This window comes from Arachis hypogaea, chromosome 12, assembly GCF_003086295.3.
Source record: "Arachis hypogaea cultivar Tifrunner chromosome 12, arahy.Tifrunner.gnm2.J5K5, whole genome shotgun sequence".
Lineage (NCBI taxonomy): Eukaryota > Viridiplantae > Streptophyta > Magnoliopsida > Fabales > Fabaceae > Arachis > Arachis hypogaea.
Window position 1 is genome coordinate 102,733,120 of NC_092047.1, and position 11,323 is coordinate 102,744,442.

Consider the following 11,323-nt stretch of genomic DNA (forward strand, 5'->3'; position numbering starts at 1 on the left):
AGTGGCTAATTTTAGTGTACATGTAGTATTGTTCGTTATTAATTTACAAATATTTGAATAATCCATAACCATACAAAAATTAGCTACAACGAACTCACCACTACTTGTTCTTGAATTGGATGACTGAAAATTAGAAGTAGATCTTGTCAATTTTTTTAATTATTTAGTAAAATATAATTTTTTATTATTTAACATCTTTTTTATATTTTTTCTTTTAATTTCATTTAAAAAATAAAAAATAAAAAATCACATTTTATTAAATAATTAAAAAAATTAAAAACGTCTCATTTCCCTGAAAATTTAGCCAGCAGAAACCTCAATTGGTACTACCACTATTCAAAACAATAATACTAGCCGCCACATTTTGTTAAATAAGATGAGTTTAGACTCTTTTTTTGTCTCTCTAATTTACTATCTTTTATGGTTGTCGGAGACTTATTTAACTGCCAATCACATAGTTTTTTAAGGTGATGAACGATGACCATCCATTTTTTGTAACAGTATATTGTACATTCATATCTAAGAAAAGAATTTAACTAAGGAATTAATTTTTTTTTCAATGAATATCAATATAGTTTTTGAAATTATTTTTGTCTTAAATTTTAAATTCTCTAATGTTAAATTGTAAACTTGAACTAAATCCTAATAAAAAAAATTAATGTTCAAAAATAATTTTACAATAAAAATTAATTAATTATTAATTGACTAATTAAAAGTTACTTCTCTATATTTGTTCTTAATAAAAATTATTTGAATAAATTCTTTATGATCTTATAATAACTATGCATTTATTAATCTATTTTTTAATCCATTATGATTTAAAACTATTGTCTTGAGAGAAAGACCAAAAAAAATAAAAAGAAAAAATATATGAGTGAAAGATGAAACCAAATTCTTCAATTCTCTTTGTACTATAATAAGAATGATCTTTTACATTATTAGTGCTGCATAAACATTGAACTCCAACTATTTAAATGTTTAGAAAAATTCACAACTATTATGATCTGTCAATTTACAAGTAGTTATTGGAAGTATGTAAACTTAACATGATATTCCAAAACCATGCAAAACATTTTGAGGTACATCAATCTAACTACTTGTCCTTCAATTGGACTACTATTGAAAACTAAGCCCAACAGGAACATCAATTGGTACCACAACTACTCCTCCAAACCAAAACAACATTTTGAACCACAATATTTTTTTCCCCCCACAACATATTTGTCATCCTTGTTGTTTAATAGTGACAAGTGACAAATTATAACTAAATTGGGTTAGTTTAGTAGTTATTTTACTAGTTTATTTAAATATTGAGAGTTTGAATTTTGTCTTGTGTACGTAGCAATTTATTAACTAATAACAAATTTTTAAATAAAGCTCTAATTCATGATGGATTAGTCATTAATTTGTCGGATCGAAAAATACGGTAAAAAACAAAAAAAATAATGACAAGTGACAATTGAATTTAATTTGGGCACAATGAAAAGTGCCCTTTCAATAGGCCATCTATAAGGGTATGGTGGGGTCTACATGCTGCTTCTTCATTTGTCTTCTTTTACTGTGTGATTTGTTTCTTTCTTCGTCTTTTGATGAGGGTGTAGTGTATTTATGTGTTGAATAATAACTCAAATCAAATTGTACATATATATGTATGATGATTTCTTCATTTTGTAGTTTAATTTTGTGAGGCACATGGTGGTGGGGGCAATGCGTAATGTAATTATTTACCTCAATTGTTATAATTGGTGAGACAGAAAGATGAAGTTGGCATTTGCGCAACGTATCTTTGTGAAAATTTATCAACTACACATGATAGATTCTTTCACTTTTTCAAATCTTTTATTTTATTTTGTTTTATTATTTTTTTTCTAAGATATTTTTTAATTTGATATAGAATAACACTATACACCCAAGTCATTTTATAAATTAAGTTCAATTAAGTTAAACAATAAAATTTAATATTAATTATAATTAATTTTTGTTATGTTAAATCAATTTTATCAAACTTAATGTATATGATTAACAAAATTAAAAGACTTTAATGTATAATATTATTTATTAATATATTAGTGATTAATTTATTACGAATCAAAATTTAATTTAAAAATTTGTAAATAACTAATAAATTACTATATATACAAATGAGTTGACCATTTAAAATGGTTATTATTTTGTTTGCATTTAGGTATCTTTTTCCTATGGAGATCTAATCTTTTATGGTCTCTCATGTATAAGCGGATGCTTGCAAATTAGTGAAATAAAAAAATTAGGAATATTATTAAAAAAGTGTGTTGAGAGGATTTCTTATTTTAAAATCATACATAAATTAATATTATATAATTATATTAGGTATATATCAAAAAATTAGTTACTAAATTAATTATTTGTATAAATATATATTATAATATAAAATATATATTAAAAATAATTTATATAATACGTGTATTTATATGTTTGGCGGCTGATTTTTGGTGGACATATAACTTTTTTAAATATTATATAATAAGGAAAAAAAAGAATAAACGGAATGAGATATATCTATCGAATAAAATGATATAGCAAAAATTACTACATACTGTAAAACAGTAAAGAACAAGAACGTTGGCAAAGTTAACACTTTCTTAAGCATTTTTATTCATCCAAACATTACCTTATCTGATTTATTTCATTTAACAAGTTGAATAATCCGTGTCATATACAGGACTAATTAATTTATTAAAATATAATAATATAATTATAAAATAAATTTTAATGTTTAACAATTAATGAATGATGATCACAGTAACATCTTTAAACATGAGAACATTTTCTTTCTCCTATCAAATAATATATGTAATATTCTATATATAAAAAGAGATGATGATCAGTTAATAATTAATAATTACAAATATAAGTATGTAGGAGATTCCAAAAAATATCTGAGGAAGATCCCATAGGATATTCGATCCGTAACAAGCTTAATAGGTTATTTGCCATAAGATGTGGACCGAATAAATCAAAGGTACAATAATTCAATACTTATCAAGCATAAAGCTATATATTTTTTAATTCATGATCAGGGGGTAGACGAATAATTAGTTCAAAAGAAATAAAATTCTTTGATGCTTAATGATTATAACTCAAAGCGTAACGATATCATTTAGAATATTGCTTAAATTTCAAGGATTATGCATGTATATATGTATGTATGTGAAGACCTGCTAGTTTTTCTTCTTCTTTTTTAAATAAGTTATTATTAAATAATTTAATTAAAATATGTTTGGCCTTAAAATATGGGACAAGTTAGGTCATTAAAATATGTATGTTGTGCCTTTAGATATATGATATTTATTTATTTGAGCACTAAAAATGAGATATTTATGCATACTTAACCTAATTCAAGGAGATAAAATAAATGTGTTACAATTGAATAAAAGGTCACATACATTACTAAAATATGAAAAATAATAAAAGAGGCGTTTTTGTTTATTAAGCCCTTTCTTCTTGTCTTATGGGAAAAGATTATTAGACAAAAGCATTGCATGAAACCAAGTCAAAATATTTTATTCAACAACTTGCTTTCGTAAACAAAAGCATTTGAAACTTGTGGCTATTGATTAAAGAATTAAAATACTCGGTGGAGATAATTAGCAACTTGCAGTTAATCATTTATACAAAACTTATACATTTCATACATATTAAAATTAAATCCGAAAGCATATTTACATATATAGCTTGAAGACAAAGATCTCACTGTTCCTCGCATAATTAATTTGAATAGGCATGACTAAGCAACGTAATCTCTCTACTTCAAATATAATTTTCTATTTACTCTTTGAATTTATTAACTGTTAATGTATTTTAACATACATAAAATATGTCTAAAAATCGAACATACTTCAAATATATAGCACATGTCTATTCATAAATTTGGTCATTAATAAAAGTATTATTCAGGATATTTTCCTATGAAAAAACTTTTAATTTTTTCTTTTTATTAATTTCCCTTTAGATTCAATCATATTGTGGCATCTTATCAGAATTGATAGCGTAGTCAAGATGACAATACTTAGATAGATGGGTCGTTATATATATGAATCAAATAAAAAATAGTCATACAAAAATATTTGAGTAGCAAATATTATTGAGAAGATTGTGAAATCTCATCTTATATAATTTTCCTTGAATATATAGATTTAGGTGGTAGAAAAAGATCTAAATCATTAATTAGAAACTGAGATGCGTTGTTTGAACTTTGAATGACTAGTCCCCTAAAATCATATATATGTCATCATCACCGGTGAATTTTAATGTTACTTCTGTTCTAAAATGATCTCTTTTCTTGAGCAATAATTAAGTGTAATTAAGGTAGCGTTTGGCGGAAAGATTGAGACTGAGAGATAGAGACTAAGAAATAGAAATTAAAATAAATCTCAATATTTTGTTTGGTGTAAAGTGGGAGACAGAAACTGAAACAATAATGAAATTTTAATTTAATTTGTATAAAAGGGTAAAATTGAAATTAATTAATTGAAATGAAGGTATTTTAGGTATAAAATGTTATTAAAGTTTCCGTCTTCATCTCTAAAAACTTTAGTCCCCTATATCCCCACTTTTTGGAGGTATTAAAATACTGAAATTTTGGAGACAGAGACAGAAATTTTAGTATCAATCTCTCAACCAACAAATATGATATTGAATCTCAGTCTCTTAGTCTCTGTCTTAGTACTTCAAAACAAATGCTACCTAAGTGTTTATAGATGAGTTAAGTTTCACTTTAATTTCTGAGATTTACGATTTGCATTGATTTAGTCTTCGAGATTCTAATTACTCTAAGTTAGTCTCTCAAATTCAAAAATGATAATGCTAGAAAGAAAAAAAATCCAGAACTTGCCTTATTTACCATTCATTAATTGTTGCGATAATTAATGATGTTAAATAAGACAAATTCTGTCTGTTTTTGACTAATTTTCTTTGATTACCAAACATTTCCGATCTACATTAGTCTATCCTCCATTTTCCGTCACTAAAACACTCATGCTATGAGTGACGTGGCCAATTCTTACCATGTTAGACATAGTAATGATTAGATGACATGACTTTAAAGTGGATTAACTCTAATTTGATCATTTTTTTTCTTTTATAATCTAAATTTCTTTTCCTACTTCTTCTTCCTAGATTTTTTAGTTCTTCTTTATTTTTCATTAGGCACCTTTTCGATTCTGGGATCATGATTGTAAGTGAAGCCAGAGTTCCAACAACAAAGAACTCCAGTCGAAGTAGAGCGTCAAGAATTCTAAAGTGGTGTGGGTGTGTTTGTTATCCTGTTCTCTAGTGGTCAACAATAAAATCTAACCCTAACAAATTATTTTTTAGGTGTTCTAACTACAGTGTCAATGGAAAGAAATGACTTCTACAAAAGACGTTGACCAAATGAAAGTAAATTTAATTTGAAAAATTGAAAAATTAAAAACTGAAATTAAAATCCAAAAATTATTGTGAGATGTGAGAGTGGATTCATTGTTGTGGGATAGGAGGTTATTAGCACTAGAATTTATTGGTTCATTGTTGTCAGACAAAGGGTAGTTAGCACTAGGATTTATTGGTTCATTGTTGTTGGAAAATGGGGTATTATCAGCAAAGAGTAAAGTATCGTTTTTGTTCTCAACGTTTGGAATAAGTGTCAAAATTGTCTTTAATATTTGAATCGTCCTATTTAAATCTTTAACATTTCAAAATTGACTTAATGTTGTCCTGCCGTTAGGAATCTCTTAACGGAATTGATGGCAGGACAAAATTGAGACGATTTTGAAACGTTAGGGACTTAAATAGGACGAACACGTTCGGGACAAAAACGATACATAGAAATAAATTTTAATTTTATCCTTCAATAATATCAATTTTTTACTGTACATAATTATTCAATTATTTTTTAACATCTAAGTAAATTACACTTAATTATATTAATTTTATTCTAAATAATTTTTTTTATAATTTTACTCTTAAAAATTTTTACTCATCATAAAATGTTTGTAAAATGATTAGGACATAAACTTGTGAAAAAAAATGATACATATACAATAAAGTAATGTGATTCTAGTCATTTTACAAACATTTCATAAAGAGTAAAAATTTTTAAGAGTAAAATTATAAAAAAAAAAAATTTATTTAGAATCAAAGTAATGTGATTAAGAGAAATTTACTTAAATGTGATTAAAAAATAATTGAATAACTATGTACCATAAAAGATTGATATTGGTGAAGGATAAAATTAAAATTTATTTCTACCTATTGTTTTTGTCCCTAACGTTTTTGTCCTATTTAAGTCCCTAACGTTTCAAAATCGTCTCAATTTTGTCCCATTGTCAATTCCGTTAACAGATTCCTAACAGCAGGACAACATTGAGTCAATGTTGAAACGTTAGGAACTTAAATAGGACGATTCAAACGTTAAGGACAATTTTAAAACTTACCCTAAATGTTGGGGATAAAAATGATACTTTACTCATCGACAAAAGAGTTGTATTTTTGTCATCAGACTTGGAAGGGCTATCTTGCATGGGGATTCAATGTTGGATTTATTCTTCACATTGGCTCTGGACTCACCAATAACTCTGAGTTCATCATCTTCATCATCAACATAAATAACAATTTTTTTTCTTCTTAAGAATTTTTTTTTCTACTTCACTCATGGAGAAGTTGAAGATGAAAAATGATGACAAAAAAAGGGTAATGTTTTATTTGTTATTCAAAGACAAACAATGTCGTTTCAAGGTGCATTTAGTGCCAAATCACAAACGACACTATTTCTTTATGTCAAGTGTGGCAAAAATTGACTACGTCATTCATGGCGTTAGTGTTCCAGTAACGGAAATGGAAAAGAGACTAACATCGTGCATTTTTTCGAATCTAGAGGATCAATTTAGAGCAATTGAGATTTCAAAGACTAAATCAGTACAATTCGTTAATCTTAGAAATTAAAGTGAGACTTAACTTAATTATAGATAACTCAATTTTAAGAGCATATATTTAAAATATCTTCAAAAAAATTTTATCATTAAAGTTTATATACTTTACAAAAATAAAACATATAAATTTTTATATTAATTAAATCTGTTATTTTTGAGATAAATAAATCTTTAAAAATATAATAAATATATCTATATATTTTATTTTTATAAAAATTAAAAATTTTAACATAATAAAATTTATTAAGAACGTAAATGTCCTATGCAAAATTCTTGAGGATTTATTTCTATATATACTCCAAGTTTTTTTTGGTCGAATGGATTAGATAACTCCCAATCCTAAGTATCACTATACACCCACACTACACACACCCACACAATACTAAAAGGTAACACTAAAGGATTCCTTTTCAACTTAGTGCATATACCAAAGTTTAAATCCGAATGCAGCATATTAAGAGGCACATGATTTACTATCTGAGCTAAGCCTCCGCTGCAAGTATTCCACACACGGATACTATATATATATATATATTTTCCTGGTCAGACGGATACTTCATATGTTATGTACCAAAACCTTCAACTGAAATAGTAAGTCTATTGTGTTTTTATCAAGGTTGCGAGAACCGAACTGGTCAATGAACCGGTAGAGTGACTGGTTCACTGGTTCGACTGGGGTTCAACCGAGATTCAACCGGTTTTATTAAATATTAAATAAAATTATTAAAAATTAAATATATAACTTCAAATATTTAAAAAACATCATCAATCATCAATAAAATTAATTCAAAAAATTTAACAAAACACCTAAACTATCATCCATCAAAATTTAACAAAACCATTCACCATAAGTTCCATACTAATTGGACAAGGACAAACCACAAATATTTTAGTCCATGCCAACATTGTTTCAACTTCCAAGCAGGTACTTCATGGCCGCAAAGGTATTGACCCCCAAGATAATCCATGACAACTCCTTTGTTGGACAATGAAAATGAAGACAAATCAATAAAGAAAGAACCATACAACTTAGGAAGAGATCCTAACCAGAAAGGAAATGAGTCATTGAAATGGTTATGTCTCACATCAAGAAACTCTAGCATTCTGCAATTGACAAGTGCTCTTGGTAATTGACCATACAACTTGTTAGAACTAAAATCAATCAAGTGAAGGGCATTTCCTTTCACATAAGTTTGAGGAATATTGCCAGTCAGTTTGTTCCCTGCGAGCGACAAATATTGAAGAGATTGACTAAAGCTTCCCAAACATGATGGAATCATGCCAACTAAATAGTTGGAAGATAAAAACAGCAACTCACCCCAACTCAGAACACAACAGAAAAAAACAGCAACTCAAGAATAAAATTTCAAAAAATTATGAATGAAATTAACTCAGCAAACTCCACAGTAAAACTTAAATCAACAAACAATAACCTCAGAAAATCCAGCTAATAAGCAAACCAATTTGAAACAAATAACAAGTATTATCAGAAATCATTGCTAAACCCTAAACCAGCAAGCAGACGCCGAGGAGATGGCTGTGAAGTGCGAAACTGCGAACAAAGTATTACTTACCGGCGGCGAGGTGGAAGGCGAGCAATGGCGACGACAGAGGACCCAACACCGGCGAACAGAGAGAAGGCGAGCTCAGTGATGACAACGATGCGGTGGCTGCGCGATTGGGGGCTGCGGTGGCTTCTATGGTTCTCAGAGAAGAGAGGAGAGGAGATGAGTTTGTGGCTCTGGGAAGAAGAAGATCAAATGGGGGCTGCGTTTGATTTAGGGTTCACTACTTCAGTTTTGCCGTTTTGCGTTTTTTTTTTTTTTTTTTAATTTAAGGGACAAAACGCCGCGTTTAGGAGGGTTTATTTTCGAACCGAAAACCTTCTAAAAAACCGGACAGTTCTGTCGGTTCACCGGTTAATCACCGGTTTGACCGGTTCTGTAACCAATTTTTTGCTATGCGGTTTTTAGGCCTAACCGGAACGACTTAGTGACCGGTTCCTGGTTAATCAGGTTGAACCGACCGGTCCGGTTCGGTTTTTAGAACCATGATAATAACAATTGTTGGCAAAAGTAATTGAGATTCTAGAAAAAAAGATAATTCGTTACTTTTAAGAAAATGAGTATAAGATAACTAAAAAAAGTCTTAAGATTTTAGCGGCAATAGTAATGGCAACTAAAAGTGAATAACATTACAATTTTAGAATTATTTTAGTGGCCATATAAATTGCCGGTAAAATGGGTTTCGGCTGCAATAACAATGGCCACTAAAAGTGAATAATATTGCAATTTTAGAATTACTTTTGGTGGCCTTATAAATTGCCAAGAGAATGACTGTTAAAAGTAAAAAAGTTATATATTTTTTGTGGCAATTAAAAAAGTCTTTATCGGTAAATGTTATAATTGCCGCTAAAACTTTTTAAAGACAAAACATAAGACAGTTAATATCTAATTGTCGGTAAATATATTAGTGGCTATTTTTATTACCGCTAAAAATAAAATAAATTGCTGATAAAAGTAATTTTTCTTACAGTGCTTTAGGTTATTTTATCGTTGAATTTTTCCACAAAAGTTTTAACAGTAATTTTGGCGTCATTAAATTTGATTTGGCACTATAATTTTTGCGTTAAAAAATGCAATCCAACAGTAACTAAATTCTAAATATGAATTTGAGTGATTATCGTTGGATTTTTCTACAATAATTCCGACTGAAATTAGAGTGAGAAAGATCTAATGGTAATTTTAATGATAATTAGCGTATTTCTAATAATGATAACTATTCATGAGTATAATCCATATATATTCCTCCATATCTGGTTGGTAATAGCCTTAAAAATATTATCACCTTTTTAAATCGAAGCCAATGCTAAAATGTTAAATTATACTGTTTAGTATGTATTGATAAATGATAATAATGTAACTAATATATATACTACAAATCTACAATAAAAACTTATCTCACTTTTTTTTTACTATTTATTATCTGTCCATCTTTATTCAATAAAGAAGTATAGATGAGTGAAGAATGTAACCCTTAAGGGGTGAAAATTTATTTATTTTAAAAAGAATTTGTGTTCATTTACATCAATTTAAAATGTAAGGAATATCTTATATATTGTGAATTGAACCATATTTTATGACTTTTATTTCTTGGGTGAATATATTCTTTTTTTTTTTGGTCATGGGGGTGAATAGTTTATTTTTACTTGTATTAATACCAGGTGGTTTTGCTTCTTTGTTGGTGATCCAACCCCTTCTGTGCCGGCTGAGACAGTAAATGATGGACATAGCTTAGTCAACAAAGCAGCCCTTGACCTTAACTTGGCTCCAGGATCTGTGTTTGGGAAGAGAACTCTCATTAATGACTTGGATGCGGCCAATAAGAAGCTCAAGACTCAAGATTCTTCTCAGACCTCATCCTTCTCGTCTGCCGATGCTACCTCAAAGATGTTGCTGTCTGGAATGGCTAAGGAAGCGGCCAGGTTGGAGCCCAAAACTGAAAAAACCTACAGGCTAAGTATATGAGAAAAAGCCCAAGCCTAAGCACCTAGCATGTGTCTTTTTTTTTTTTTTTTTTAATAACTAAATCATGTACGTTTTAAGCTCGCATTTCGTGTACAGAGAAAAGACTAGAGAAGCCGAAATTTAGTTGAAATGGTACATTGGTATGCTTTTTAATAAGTTACATTTAGATTTGAACATCTTAGTAAAATTAAATAGTAGATAAGAACCCTTTAAAAATATTAGGTGTGACAGTGTGTAACATGAATAAATATATGATATAATATTTAAAATTGGAAGTTATTCAATTTATTGGACAAAAAAAAAGCAATTAAAATAAAAGTTTAAGTAATGTTACATAATTCATAAAATTTTTTAATTTTTATTAATATTTAATCAGTTCTAAATATTGAAGACTAAATCTTAAGTTTTAATAGTAAAAAAAGATATTATTCTAAAATATTGACTAATATTAATAAAAAATATTAATATTCTAACATTTTTCTTTCCGTAATTTTCTCATGTCTCTCTATATGCTTCATTGCTTTGCTCATAATTTATCCCACACTTACATTTGACAAACTGTTATTCCTGACCATCAAAACAACAAATACCATAAAGCACATGCATACACACATAATAGTATTCCATCAAATACTTTGTATCTTGTATGCATCGTCACAAAAGAAAAACACATACAGCAAGAAAGCTCAACAAACTGCGTTATTTTAATGGCTTTGGATATTGATTGAAGAGAATTCTTTCCTTTTTTTTTTTGTTTAAATTTTCCTATGAGTTGTTGGCTTCCTTCTTGAGTTGCTTGTGACAGTTAACAAGCTCATGTTTTTTATTTGAAAAAAAAATTTCAAATTC

The 11,323-nt window shown here is 28.2% G+C and overlaps 1 long non-coding RNA gene across 1 annotated transcript; it reads right to left on the reverse strand.

Annotated features, from left to right (window-relative positions):
- Positions 1-7,645: 7,645 nt before the first annotated feature.
- On the reverse strand, positions 7,646-8,170 carry LOC140177351 (uncharacterized). Its single transcript, XR_011869191.1, has 2 exons — positions 8,033-8,170; positions 7,646-7,923 (listed from the first exon to the last, which is right to left on the reverse strand). It is a non-coding gene; the product is annotated as an uncharacterized lncRNA (long non-coding RNA).
- Between the last annotated feature and the right edge of the window lie 3,153 nt (positions 8,171-11,323).